Source organism: Amblyomma maculatum, chromosome 9 (genome assembly GCF_055883805.1).
Source record: "Amblyomma maculatum isolate TAMU_Amacu chromosome 9, ASM5588380v1, whole genome shotgun sequence".
Classification (NCBI taxonomy): domain Eukaryota; kingdom Metazoa; phylum Arthropoda; class Arachnida; order Ixodida; family Ixodidae; genus Amblyomma; species Amblyomma maculatum.
Genome location: NC_139352.1, coordinates 53,320,776 through 53,335,718, shown reverse-complemented (window position 1 = coordinate 53,335,718; position 14,943 = coordinate 53,320,776). Strand labels below are relative to the sequence as shown.

The 14,943-nt window shown below is 41.2% G+C and overlaps 1 protein-coding gene across 4 annotated transcripts in view; it reads left to right on the top strand.

Moving 5' to 3' along the window:
• The window catches only part of LOC146179073 (orexin receptor type 2-like), a 607,445-nt gene that overhangs the window by 466,337 nt on the left and 126,165 nt on the right, over positions 1-14,943 (top strand). The gene's annotated exons all lie outside the window — the stretch shown is intronic.

Genomic DNA, 14,943 nt, shown 5'->3' with positions numbered 1-14,943 from the left:
TTGGCTCTTTCTCAGGCAGCTTGCAGTGCACGCTTTCCCTTGGGGTTCTAAACTTCGATAAATTTTGTTACTGGAAGTTTTCGCGAATGCATTCGTAAAAGCTTCCTTAGTGAAAGACCCGTAGGCCAGCACTCGTGGTAAATTATTCAGAAACTTCCTCGAGAAACTACAAAGCCTGAATAGTTTCGATGCCTCAAGGAGGAAGGAAATAGTGACACACATTGAAAATAAATACATGGCGTTCAATACTCTTGCAGGGAGAGAGGGAGAGACATTGAATGCTTTGTAATGAACCTTGGGGTTAGAAGGACAGCTAAAAATGGGGAAGCAAAAGGACTTTTTGAGGTCACGCGAAGCGCAACTTCGTTATATAACCTTTATACAATTCCCGCAGTTGCAGGGACAACTAGCGTTACACCTTGAAGAGCATAGCACGCTATTTGTGGCTTTCAATACTCTTGCAGCGAGAGACACCGAATGCTTTGTAATGAACCGTGGGATGAGAAGGACCGCTAAAAATGGGGAAGCAAAATGACTTCTTAAGATCACGCGAAATACAACTTCGTTATATAACCTTTATCCAATTCCCGCAGTTGCAGGGACAGCTAGTGTCCCACTTTGAAGAGCCTAGCATGCTATTTGTCAGGTTCTGGTAAACGATATGTGAACCTTTTAGCAGTCTTTTCACAATTTATTTTCTTATATTGAGAAGGCACACTTTTGGTCTGCTGGGTGGGAAAACATTGTGATGTGAAGTGCGATGAAGGCGAAGGAACCGTTTCCCAATCAAACGTTTGAAGCTCGAAATGGACATTCAAAACGACATTATCCGTGTCACCTTTCTTGTAAATATCCTGTTAGCGCTTCATTCTCTTTTTTTTTTTTTAATAATGAGTACTTCATGTTGTTTTCAATACCTGGAGGCTACAGGAAAGCGTGAATAGAAATGGTTTGTAGAACGCAAGACTTACTGAAAGTCCTCCATGTAGCGGTGCTTACGTTATTGTTCGTGTAAGTAGAGCGTGCAAGGACGAAGTGGGCAGGATGGTGTGGACAGAGAATGAAAAATTTGAGCCTATTCATTTCTATATCGCAGGTAACACATCACGCAGTATGGAGTAATATATTGCAACTGGAACGTCAGCATGCATAAATATGAAGCGAGTGGAGAGTGTGCTTCTAAGCACATGCATCGCATGTAAAAGGTCAGCTGACAAGTTCTTTCAACAACCTTCCAAATAGAAAATAAAATGCTCGACACGCTGTGATGTTCACTAAAATTGAAGTACTTCCTGTAAGTTTCATCGTTTGATCTTTGCACTCTTTACTCATAATTACTGTATTTCAACGCAGTATTAAAGTAAAATAAATAAAAAGACTACGTCTGTAAGGCGTGCTTGCATAAAAGAACTGAAAAAGAAGACTTGAGAGATAATTTTTAGAAACTAAAAAAAAATTTCAACCAATGGAGGGCACGACAGTAGCAGACGGAGTAAGGGCTCTGTCAGGATTGCATCAACAGCTTTTACGAAACTAACAAGGCGCAGATAATAAGCATGCGTCGGAAATAAGAGATCTGCAGTGTTAATAAGATGCTGCTCACGCCCGCATAATAAAAAAAACTTAGGTGCGTTCAGTAACTGCAATGCCTGCAAGCCCTGAACGAACGACAAAATTCTTGAGAACGCGCCAGCATGCCGTGCTTTTTTTTTGTGTGTGTAAAATGAAAGAACGTAGGCGGGAAAGATAAAAGCGCATTTCGCTTCGCTTTCGTCGGTCCGCCTCGGCTTTTCAGTCAGCATTTCCACCGTGTTCCGCTGAATGTTTCGTCATAGTGTAGTTACTTGCTCCAGTAAAGTTTTCGATTAATATTGCAGACGACACTTTCAGAAGAAAGGAGTTTACGAGCAAAGGTTGAAGATTTTCGCTAATTCATTTTCTTTTGCTGCACGGAAGGCTCGAATTACCTCTTCCCACGTACTTTTCCGAACTGTGCCCACTGTACGAAGCACAGCTAGTACAACGGCATAGAAAATGCAGCGTCTCCTTGAAATAAGAAATGGTATGAGCTCACAAAATACGAAAATTCTATAAATATTAAAATTGCTCCTTTTGCACGGGCAGAAAGAAAAAGGGAGTATAGTTTCAGGAAACGCTATTTGCACCACATAAAAGAAGCCTCAAAAAGACACACTGACCATCGAGTTACACTAGGGTTAATAATTACGCACAAACTACATCTTCCCAGCCATATTTACTATTCAATGAATTCTGAAAAAGCCATTCGAACTGTGAAAATAAATTTACGTTTGTCTTCGGTACTACCTGCGGTGTGGACATTCTTGTACGAATATATAAGCATATACTGTAAAATTGAGCAGCACAAACAAGCGGAAGGATGTACCACAGCTCCAATGAGGACTTATTTTAGTATAATCACTAACATGGTATTTCAAAATATACAGTGGGCCCCAGGGAAATCAGACAAAAGCTGTTCTCAGTAGTTTAGCCTAAACTGCAGTTTGTTTTTTCAAGCTTATTAGAAAATATTTTATCTAACTTTTTAAAAATTGCGAACATGAAGAAAGCACCAGTACAAATGTTTATGTCTTTAAAAATAGCTAGCACGCGAAATATAAATACTAATTACTCAACTTCATAATTAAGCTCAGTAAATATTTGAGCTAATTAGAGGAATTATTTATCCAATATTTTAGGAATTCACAACATGAAAAAAGTATCAGTGTATATTGTTTAGAACTTTAAAGACAGCTAGCTGCGTTGTTTGCATAAAGGTACCATTTACGTAAATTATTTTGTAATAGGTCGCAAATGACACCTCGCGCGATAAAAAAAATGCTGTGGATCAAACCTAGATAAAACATGCTAAACGCACATGAAGCGAAATCTTCGATAGGCTTGGTTACGGTTCTTGTTACTCTTCATCTTCGCTTTCACTACTATCAATAATATAAACTTAATGCTGCGCGATTGTGATCACAAATACCATAATCAATATTACAAACTGCAGCGTCATTGTCCCATTGCTGCGATCAACCTCACTCTAAAGGATAATTACGATCTGTTGCTGATAAGCCCAGCGGCGAGTTTTTTTTTTTTTTTTTTTTTTTTATGGCATCAGGTAGCACACCGTAGACACTGCATGTGGAGATTTCCTTTCATCCGTATCGCAATAGTGGGCCTCACTGGGAATCCAAAATCTCACCACTTAGACAACGAACCCAGTTTTGGATGGGCAAGGAGCTCCCTATTTGCATGTGCACAAGTTTGCAAGGTCTTCTTGGTTTCAAAGCTTTCAGTGTCTTGCAGGTGTTGCATTGTGCAAGGCAAAATGTACAGACGATGCGTGCAATTTTTGCTACATTTTTGTGGAGCTCTCAATGGGAGCCCATATTCGTGTAGGCAGTTTTTTTCTCGCTCTGGAGGCTGGTATAGCAGGCGTTTAGCTCTGGTTTGCTCATCAACTTCTTTTAGAGTTTTTCTTTTTTTTAAAAAAAAGAAGCCATCCCGTTCTCCTTGTTGTGTCTACCAGAGGATTAAGTCCTCATTTGCCTATTCTGTTTGCGCCCTCTGGTAATGGGCTTGAACGTACTATGTGGCATTTTCTTTAGGAAATTTCCAACATAGTCATTTTCTCACTAAGCGGTTTTCCTTGGGATAACTCTAAAGTAAATCTAGGAGGCGGATTACCAAAAGCTCTGAATGAGGCTATTTGTTGTACAGATGTATTGCAACCTTACTTCTCCTTTCTAGACAACAGTGTGTTAAAGTTGGTGGCGCGAATGTATGTTCAATCAGCCGCAAAGACTTTCTTTTCTAAACTTCACACATCAACCTTATCTGTCAGAACGCAAATTCGTGCAAAGGGCACGTTTGTGGTATGTTCAATGGATATCGCGTGTGTCAGCAGCCAAAAACTATTGATTGTTGCTTTTTTATTGTTTTGATGACGTGCTTTTTTGATGGACATTCTTCAATGGACACTGAAAAAAAAAACATTCATCTTACGTTCAATACTATACGGTTTTTGCTTACAGTTCGAGGTTCTAAGTTTGCATGTGATCTTTTTCGTTCTCATATGACTGTTTAGCCTGGGGAAGAGTGCGAACGACAGACCATCACGCAGAGCTGCCACGTTCATCAAGTCAGTTCAGAAAACAGTGGGCAATGAAGCAGGGGGTGCACATACTAGGCAGGATCGATCTCCTATCTTGTTGAATTGGCTCGATGCATGCATATGTCTCCCAGAATTTCGATGTGTGCGCAATGTGAGAGCTGGAAGTGAGAGTCGGGCTAGTATCCCGACAGAGTTTGTTTATTTCTATGAAATAAAGTAAAAATCTCGGTTTGGAGCAGTGGTTTGCGCTCGCGGTTGAGGCATCACAGGAATAGTGGTTATATCCCCAGTGGAGGCCGCTTTTTTTTTAACGTGCTCCTTGCTTTCAGTCATACTTTCAATCAAACATCAAATGTCAAAGGTTGTGTGAAGCCATTTGAGTAGTGCATGGTCTTTGCTATAGAGGTATTATTGTCCTTTTGCTCATTGAAAGTACCACAAGAGCCGCAACTGGCCTTAGCTCGTGGTGGGGCAGAAAAGTTTTCTATTCAAAAAGGCTTCCTCTTGACGACACCGCCAATTCAAAGTGCCGAGAATCCTAGAGCGAAAATAAGCTTTTGTCTACAGTACTGAGTCTCCGATGAAGTTTTGTGTGCGTACTGGGCCAGTTATTGAAGCTAACCGCTGTTCACTTGACAGTTTTTTTAAAGGCCGATAAAATAGGTCGCCTAAGTTGTAGCTTGACGGAAACAGCATAGCTATAGCTATTTTTCGAGTTAGGCTCATTGCCGCTTTTTTGTTCAATCAAATAGATAAATGTTAAGTAATTATACTTTGATAAACGATTAACTTTAGCAAACAAACACTGCAGATCAGAACAGCCAACTCCAAAGAGCTCTAAGTTCGTCCCCCTGGGCTTGGACTGATCGTATTTTTTAAAACAATGGTTACATTAAGTGCGAACACCCTGTATATTGAGGATAAGAGTACATATAATTTGGATGTTTCAGTTTAAAGATAATTCAAAGGAAGGAAAACGCCGGCACACGAAAAATATCAATCTCACCCCCTTCTCCACTCCATGAAGGAAGTTTGTGATGCTGTGGATCTCAAAAACGTTGCACGTGCTTTTCTACTCGACTTCTACTGAGCAGATATGGCTATACCATGGACACCGGGTTTCAGTGAACGCCCCGAAGAGCGCGTACGCAATGAATAGAGTATCGGCACTCTCGTTCAAAACATGCCTGCATGGGTTAAAGAAACACTCCTCCAATTTATGCATGGTTTGCGCATTTCAGTTTACTTTCTCTTGAAGCTTACCTCCAATTTGTGAATTATTCACGTCAAGAAATGTTTTTTTTTTTTTTTTTTTTTGGGGGGGGGGGGGGGGGTTTAGTGTTGTTTCAGCACGAAGGCCCACTATATTCATCAGTTTGGAGATGTTAGTCGAGGCTATTTGTAGGGGAAAATGCTTCTAGCGTGCTTGAAGTATTATTTCTCAGTCATTTCTTGCTGTACGCTTGGCGCCTTGCTTCGTGAAACTAAATGCATCTTCTTAGGGTAGGCGAGGTTGCCGCAAACTGTTTTGAAAATATGTGAACACTAACACGTGTTGTCCAGTTTTGACGCCATTTCTAATTCGACCGGAGTGATTTCATTGACTGAGTAGCCTTGATTCCAACTTTTCTTCTCGTTTTATTAATTATATGATCAGATTTTCTTTAAAAAAGCAAACAAGAGGTGTGTTGCTGATATAGAAACATGTTCAGAAAAAGATAATCGGTTCATAAATGTAAAATTAGAAGGGAACATACAGGCGGTTCTCTAAAACCTCTATACCTGTCTTGTTTACTGCGAGTTACAACACTGACGCTTATGAGAATATTTGATATTACGACTGCAAGCGTGTCTAGAATTTCGCAGAGGCAGCGCACAATGCGCGTGTCGTTTTCATTTATTGGGTGAAAGTGATTAAATGCAGGTGTGATATGATGGCTCATGCTCGGATGATTCAAATCTTCAATGATATCTTCTTTATAGAGAAGGAAATCTTTTATATGAACCAAACAAGCAGCTGACCTGGAGGAAGATCTGCGCGAGCGCATAGGCTATAAGGCCACGCTGCAAACATAGTTCTTTATTGGGGTGGCTGCTGTCGCTGCGGCTGAAATATTCACGGACTGCGCCTCCGAGAATGCCACCCTTCGTGGCCGTGCACCTGTGGTGCACCGTCTGCCATCTTCAGGACAAAGCCTGATACGGTACTCTGAGTGAACAGCGGCGTCTATCACAGCACCATTACCGTACTGCATTCCTTTTCGAACAGCTCAGAATTGCTTTCAGGAACCGCTCTTATGATCCTAACCGCATTGAAGGATGGCTTCGCAAAAAAATTGTCACAAAATAGGCTCGTTGGTAGCTGAAGTTCTATGGGTCTTAAAAGCACTGTGAGGACAAATACAAAACGACTTTAACACGCTTTGTTGGAACGAATAAAAAGACGAAACGGCGACTATGGAAAAGATTGAGTTTAATGCATGGATAGTTTAATAATACTTGCTGGGAAACTAACTGGTGCATGTTCCCTTGAAAAGATGTAGCGCCAAAACTTACAACACGCAGATAGACAACACATCAATGCGCCTGTCCTGTCTATTTATCTTGGTTTTGCCCGTTTTGGCGCTACATTTTTTAATGGATAGTTTTACAAATGTTCAGTTGTGTGTGCTATAAGTACTGTCGTCTTATTTGGTCGTTTTTCCTGCGCAGCGCATTATAGACAGAGCAAAATTGCTTTCATATTTTTCTCTAGTTCTTCACTACATTTGGCGGTCACCCTTTTGAGCGCGTTTTTAGGCCCGAAATAAACTGGCGCATTTATCGTTTGCTTATGGCATTGAAGTGGTAAGGTACAAGCACAGCTTACCAACGCTGATGTCAACCAGTTAATCAATGAATCATTTATTTCAATAAAATATAACAAATTGCAAAAAATGTTTGCCAATAGCCGAAGCTAGTTTAGGCCCGTACATAAATACATATATATGCACAGCAGTGGAGACATGCTAAAGGACATGTAACAAATGTTTTCAGGCTTGTACACACGAAAACGTAACACTTAATGAGCACACAAAGTAAAGTACAAAAATGCAGCGATGCAAAGGATGCAAAAGATGCAGCGTTCGGAGGGTTCGGTATATGAAACAAGTGCTGTTAGGGAACAAGATCTAATTCCACTTTTTTTTCATATATCAAATCCAATTGTGAGGTGCACTAGGTATGGCACCAAATGCTGCACCTTACCGTTGGGTTCGGTATATGAAAGTGCTGCTGTAAAAAAAGAACTAGTCCTGCTTTTTTGACGCAGCACAAAGCACTCCGTTTGGGTTACCAATCACTGTTTTTAGCTATGGACACCAGGTGTCCGAAAGATTTGAGTCATTTGAATATCCGAGTTCGAAAATGGATGTTACCACGCAAGTATTTTGACCAAATGTTTGTATTACTTCGCAACATTCCTATAATTGTATTTTTATGTGTGCGATTATGTCTACGTGCTACATGCAAAATTAGACCTGAGAACTGTTCAGCCGCTCAACCTCAAAATTGCGAATGTATTGAACGCTGCTTTATTTTACCTAATATAAAGGAGAAAAAAACTCCTTCGTCGCAAAAGGAATGCTTCGGTACGAAGAACAATAGCAATATATAAACTAGAGCCGTACAACAAGCATTAGCGTTATCTAGCATGTTCGTGATGCCTGAAAAGAAATTTGAACGGCCGAGATCGAGATAGGTTTCCGCGTCAACCGAATAGATTGCCAAAATTGAGAGAATGCTAATGTGAAGACGGCAGCGAACGTCATGAACTGCACAACGCAGAAACACGTTAGATATTGCAATCCAACGGCACTGCTCTAGATTATACATTCTCAAGGTAACCTAGCGCTTTGTTGAAAGTAGAAAACTTCGGATCTCGGAGATTAGATTTTTTGCAGTTTTGTATTGCTGCCATAGATTCCAATAAGAAGTGGAACTTCGCCAATATACAGCAATATAGGTTTGCACCGTAACATAACCCGAATCTCTCACTACCTCTGCATAATGGGAAACTGAATTGCAGGGAAGAACTTAAATTCGTTTCGTTTTTCTGTTTTAGTGAAAACATGTGGGGAATTTATTCAGCACAAATTCCTACGAACCGAAACTCTATTTGGAATATTCCTGTTTCGCAACACTCAAACGACACTCTGATTAACTACTGCGCAGTGTGTGGCGTGCAGACAAAAGTGCCTCTTATAAGTCCAACCGATAACATTACGTTACTCATAACGTCATGTTCTCTATGTTTTAATCCGCCATCTTCCGAGCTACTGCGCTTGATCAACTTATGCAAAGTGATCAGCAGGGTACCTAATCACATCTGGCATTGCCGATGACTTAATATAAATGCAGACAGGCGCCACGCAATAAGCGCCCCAATTGTGGGAGCCTGAACTTTTTAAATAATTATCAGTATTTTCAATTGAATTAAATTGAAAGCTTATTTCTCCACAAATATTACACTGGGAAGAGGGCATACTGTGCAATAAGCTGCATAATATAGTTTGAAGTAGCAACCAGTGCCCCAAGAATATATCGACAGCCGTGTGTTTCTCGAACTTAAGGCTTATGGTGAACTTATATACCCATCAACACAAAGAAAAAAAAGCACAAGAGTATAACGCTGATAGCGTACACAACGTTTATGCATATAAATAATAGAAACCACATATATTAAAATACAACTAACCTGTTTACAATGCACAATAGACTCGAAAGTGCACATGGCGGATAATAACTTATTCTTTAGGATGTCTTGTAAAAATACATTATTTGCTGCCAATATGTTAAGGTAATTTCCTAAGTTACAGAGTAAGGACTGTTTACGATATAAGGTACGGCAAAACAGTAGAGGCCAGGGCAGAAGACATCGTGTATTGTACACTGGTGTGTATTGATGTAGAATAAAGGTGCAAGCAACAGTTGATTATTTGTTTTTGCTGCATTTTTGTATGCACTTAGTAATGCATATAGTGTGCACTTAGTGAAACAAACTAACATATACCAAAATACCAGTTTTTCCATGCATTGTTTTTCCACATAGTCACGACCCATGGCTTCTCCATTCTAAGCAGATTCTGGGTTACTACATTGCCCGAAAATTCTAGTCTATTGATTTGCGCATCCTGCGCTACACCACACTACGCACTGACGTATCACAAACATTACATTCAGCTCACCGATCACGAAGCAATTAGCCGATCAACCACACTGTATAGCGGTGTCATAGCTTCGCTGTCCTTTGCATTTCATCATCGTAGCTATCAAATTTGTGTTGTATGAGCTACGGCCGCTCATCGATCAGTCCAAGATAGAAGCCGCGTAGAGCTGCCAACGAAACAGGTACACAACAAGGCAAATACATTTTACAGAACTAGATATACCATCCGGACCAGTACATTTCAGACGTTGCAGTTTAGAAATAGCAGACTTAATCTCGTCCACACAAATAGGTACCTCCCTCTACAGCACGCTGATCATCGCCAAGTCGAGGGGCAACTTCTAGCAAGCACTGTAATGTGATCGCCCATTTTCTCCTACACGGCTCCCAAAGAGTTTCTGATAACAGTGAAATAAAGAATAAGACTTTAATGTTAATAACTGTGCGTGCAAGCGTCAAATTACATCTGAAATATTTCCTACTCAAGAGCAATATGTCTTTCATAACTCAGCGCCCATAACGAGAAACCTATTGGATAACTATAACCTATTCCATAACTAGAAACCTATTGGATCTAGACGGTGTTACCGCCCTCCCATTCCTCTCGGTCGCAAGCTGGTGTTGCTCTTCCTTAACGGTATTCATTTCATCTGCATATGCTCAAGGGCTAATTCTCCCTAGCTCACGTTCGCCCGAGCTCGCGAAGCCTTTCTCTCACGAAGGAACGCGATTCTTGCCGAGGCTTCAATCGCCAAATTCTTTGTGTCATACTTAAATAAGTTCCATTTTTGAAACTTGGAGAGATAAATACGTGACCGTGTGCCGTTAAAAAAAGAAGACAGAGCGCACTGAAAGATTGCATTCGACAGGAGGCAGTTATTTATTTTCCCAGCTCCCATCGAGGCTGCAGTAAATGTCGACTGCAGGTTTCTATTTTAACAGACACCGTGCAGCGATCACTGAAGAATATGAGCCCCACCCAGTAAAAAAACAGTGGCGAGCTTGTTTACAGAAACGTAAATTGTGTCAATTCAACCACTATAGGAAAAATTAAATGATCAAAAGGAATATGTTCATCCTTACCATGTCCAATATCCACAACGCTGTGTTACATGCCAAGTTAGTTAGAAATCAATCCTTGGTTCTTTATGATCACTTAAAAGGCCTCGTTCTACATTCTGAAAAAAATGAAGGTAAATCTTCGGAGAGTGTAATTTTATGATCCTTTCAAAAATAATCAGTTGATTGCTTAAAAGATAGCCTTTCATCTTGCTGCTTCACAGGGGGATAGGCGCAGATAATTCGCGATTCTACAATTTAAATTGAAGGGTCACAGCACATACGTCGCCCTTCATCATCTATGTAATACTAATATTGCATGCAGATAGCATGCACCCTTCTTATTTTATTTTATTCGTACTCTCAAGGTAAAACATTAGAAAGGGGAGCTTTGGATATGCTTCTCAACTGGTTAACGATAAAATAAATTCTAGCAAAACGACTCAAGCTCTGCTTTTGCATCCTCATCAGAGGGCAGGTTACTTCCTGGAGGGCTACATTTCTTAAAAGATATCCTAACTTGTTGGAATCAATTTGTAGCGGTAAAAACATGGACACAAAGAACACGAAACACAAGGGACACCCGCTAGACTGCAACTAGTTTTTTACTGTACAAATACATGATATATATACGAAGTTTATATCCTAACTGATCCTGCCTTCGACATTTGCGCCAACCTCTGACGTTAAGGGCAGCTACTTGGAATGCTGCAACGCACGCCATTTTCGGTGCCGGTCATATTAAACACTATCCTTTTGAATCCGGTCGCCCACCTGCAATTGGGTAGCAAGCAGAGCAGCATCGCCCTGCGTTTTGAATTCACTCTGCCCGTAGCCATCCGACTGGACACTTTTTGTTCATCAGCACCGACACACACACTTTCTTCTGAAAAACGCTTGAAACAAGAGCTGTTCATTCCCCATACCTTTTTTGATACTCCCACGGCTTCTGCCGATTAAGCCTAGCGGACCACGCAGCTAGGCACGGTGCCAACTGCCCACGAAGCAAAGAATACGTTACAGGCTGACACTTCACTCGGCATACTGCTGCACTTGAGTTACGAAGGGGCATCACTGACAGAGCAGGGCTTGTGGCGCACCTGGAGCCTCTAGAAGAAAAGCATCCGGCTGTTCGTGTTTTTGAGGCTTCTTGAGCAGTCGGCACAGAACTGCGAGCGGAACTTCCGCCCTGGCTTGCATGGGTCCGATGACTTTGGCTTTGGAAACGGTGAGTAGGAGGCCAATCGTTTCAGGCTGCCCCTGTAATTCCCGGAGCAGACTTCGTACCCCTTCTTGATTCAGGTCATCAGCTCATGACTCATCGCAGTTCGATACGCAGCCCTTTGAAATGGCGTCATCTTCTCACTTCCTGCTTATTGTATATTGTACTTATTGTCTTAGCTAAGGACGCTGGAGGGCGTTTATGGGAAGGAAAGCCATGAAGCTAGAGAGGAAAACTGAATTATTCGTGATGGCGTAACCCGCTTGTTTACTTCATATAGATGGCCGCGGGGGCTCAGGGCTTCATTTCACATAGCTAAGGGTCACGACGCACCAGGCCCTCCTGACGGGTGGGGAAGACCGAGAGTGTACCTTACGATGGAAGAGGCTGCAAGCTCAAAATGTCGTTCGTCGTAGCCACCGTGGGGATGTGGACAGAGGAGATATGAGATGTCATAGAAAGTAAATAAAAGTTGCAAAAAGTGTAATGAAACGTCTAACTAGTTTTCGCTTTCATATTCTAAAAAGGTTCTAAACATACTGCACAACTGTTTATAGGTTATCCACGGATATTCTCACATCAAAATTCGCAACAAAGCAATGTTGTAAATACACTCCAACATTCAAATAAATGAGCAAGCGTTATTCGGTTTATGGAGTTTAACGTCGGAAAGCGACAGAGCCTATACGACAGACGCAGTAGTGGAGGAGTCTGGAAATTTCGAGCAACTGAGGTTCTTTAACTGGCACTGACATCGCACATCACAGAAGTAAACAATACTGATGTTTCATTTATCCCAGTGATGCCGCCAAAAGGGGTGTAACATCCGCCACACTTTCAAGAAACATAATGAGACGTTAATCGGGAAAGCTAGAGAGAGAACAGTTAGATAGTCCGAATTGACAGTAACCATTCAAGTGAAAACACAGTGCTCTCTTTTATCTCTAACACCGTTCAGACTAACCCTTTGGTGCCGAGCTCGCAGAGAAGATTGCACTGAAAACATACCAATTGCTTATATCTCGGTTTTTATTAAGGCTGGTGGAGTCGTCCGCTTCCGGTAAACGGAGGAAGACAGAGAAGGAGGAAGACAGCAGCAAGGCAGCATTCCTCACTCCCGTTTGATGATGCCCGAAAAAGCTTCCGAACATTCACGGCAACTTCAATACTTCCGGTAAAGAACATGTTGCTTTGTAGAGATTTTGCAATATTTTGGCAGACTCTTGTCAACCCGAAGTAACTATTAAAAAGAATGCTGAGAAATGAAATCCCTAAGTGCAGCCGTTACGGGTCGTCAAAGCGAAATTCGATGCGAATATTTTGTAAAGTGATATTTTAACTCTTGGTTTGTGGGGTTTAACGTCCCAAAGCAACTCAGGCTATGAGAGACGCTATTTTAACTCTTGGGACATTTTTTTTTGTCAGTGCTATAATTTTAGTTTATTTTTTCGTGCTTTTCAGAAACCTTTTACTCTTACTGTTTATTTTTTCTATCCTTCTTTTCTTCAGTTTGACAAACTTTGGAGACAAAAAGTGATCTTTCACTTTCTCTACCACAAGAAGGAATAGTATTTGCTCTAATTTTGGGGGTTAAAAAATAGAAAAGGTTTGTATGAATTTTGTAATTAGCTGCGAAGCATCCAGAGATTTACTGTTCTGATGCCCCTGAAAAAAAAAAACGGAATCATTATTATTCACATCAGTTTAGAAAGATTAGTCTGCGCAGTATCAAGTCAGCGCAAGAACACACGACATACAAAAAGCATGCTAATGTGCTGATATTGACAGCGGTATTTGAACTATATAAATTATAGGAGGATTATAGAAGGTGCTACCACATTGTACATACCGATGACGGCAGTACCTTACTCAGAGAGACATCCAAGGGCTTGCTCAAGAATACTCTTGATTGTGCTCACTTGCACCGGCTAAGAAATTAGCGTGAATCAAGCAAACGTCCTCAGTAGTCGTCTAACTACAGAATGCCGATCCTCTCGGCAACACTTAACTTTAAGGCATCCAGAAGTGTTAATATGAACACACTAAAACCAACTAGAATTATCTCTAACAGCCTGAAAGCAGTCACTCATGGAAGGAATAATATTACGCTACAAAGAATTTTTTAATGCAGCTCACGTCAGCATTGAGTTTGAACTAACAAACGAAGCAAACCTTCGCGGCATCATGTTCAATGGATCCTTCTCACGCATTCAACTCTCAAATATTTCTTCACAGCCTCGGTGGGTGACATGCATAACGCGCGCAACTACTCAACCCAAAGAGGCGGAATCGAATTGTGGTCAATGCGGTCACGTTATGGTGGAGGCGAAAAGCAAGGCACCTGTGTGCTACTCGATATCAGTACACGGTAAAGAACCCCATATTGCCAAAATTTCAGGAATCCTCCGCTACGGCGTCTCTCATAGCCCGAGTCACTTTGGGACCCTAAACCACACAAATCATGTCAATCCAATAATATTGCGATACATGAAAACCACCGGAAGAGTGATTTGGTTTTAAAGCATTCTGCCCTGCTTGGCTCGGACATCTGAGTCAACGTTTATGAACCAGTTTTTTATTTGACAGAAGATGAAGCGTCCCACTGTCCTGGGGCTTCGTGTAACTACGGGAAAAATGTGCTCTAAATATTTAGGACGAACCACATGCTTTTGGCACTGATGGAAACTCTCACGAAAGTTAACATGCCGTTATGATGTATTTGATGCTTTAAAACCACCGCTTGGACCTTCAACTGTGAGCAAAAAATAACAATGAAGACACAGAGTCTCCCTTGCTATAATTGGTAATATTTGTGCAGATCTTTAGCAGTTCGGTTATACATATCTAGTGCGATGTCTGCATTTCCTCTTCTAAATCTATAACGTCAGTATATTACGGTATGCGTGTAAGTTCACCAGAGTAAAAAACAAGAACCAAGTCAGAGACAACATCAGAGAGGTCTCACAGCGCAGTCAGGTCCCAAATAATTCAGAATAAAGTGTAGACAACTAGTCTGTGAATTCAGATTGTCGGAGTTTGTTCTTATATGGGATGAAACAATCAGAAGCAGTTCATTCTTTAAGGAATATACATTATTCGGCACCGGTGTGAGGAGCTCCCTGTCTACTCTTTTCCTTGTGCCCCGTTGTTCCACGCTTAATACCAGCTTTAACATATGCACCAACTAGCCTGCAATAACGTCCTTGCAAGCTCCCTGAAGACTGACCTCACACACCGGCGTAAAAACACACATTTCAGGCTCATATACTGCCTCAAGGCGTTTGAAGGGGCTAACTCGAGCCTAACGCTGAAGTAGGC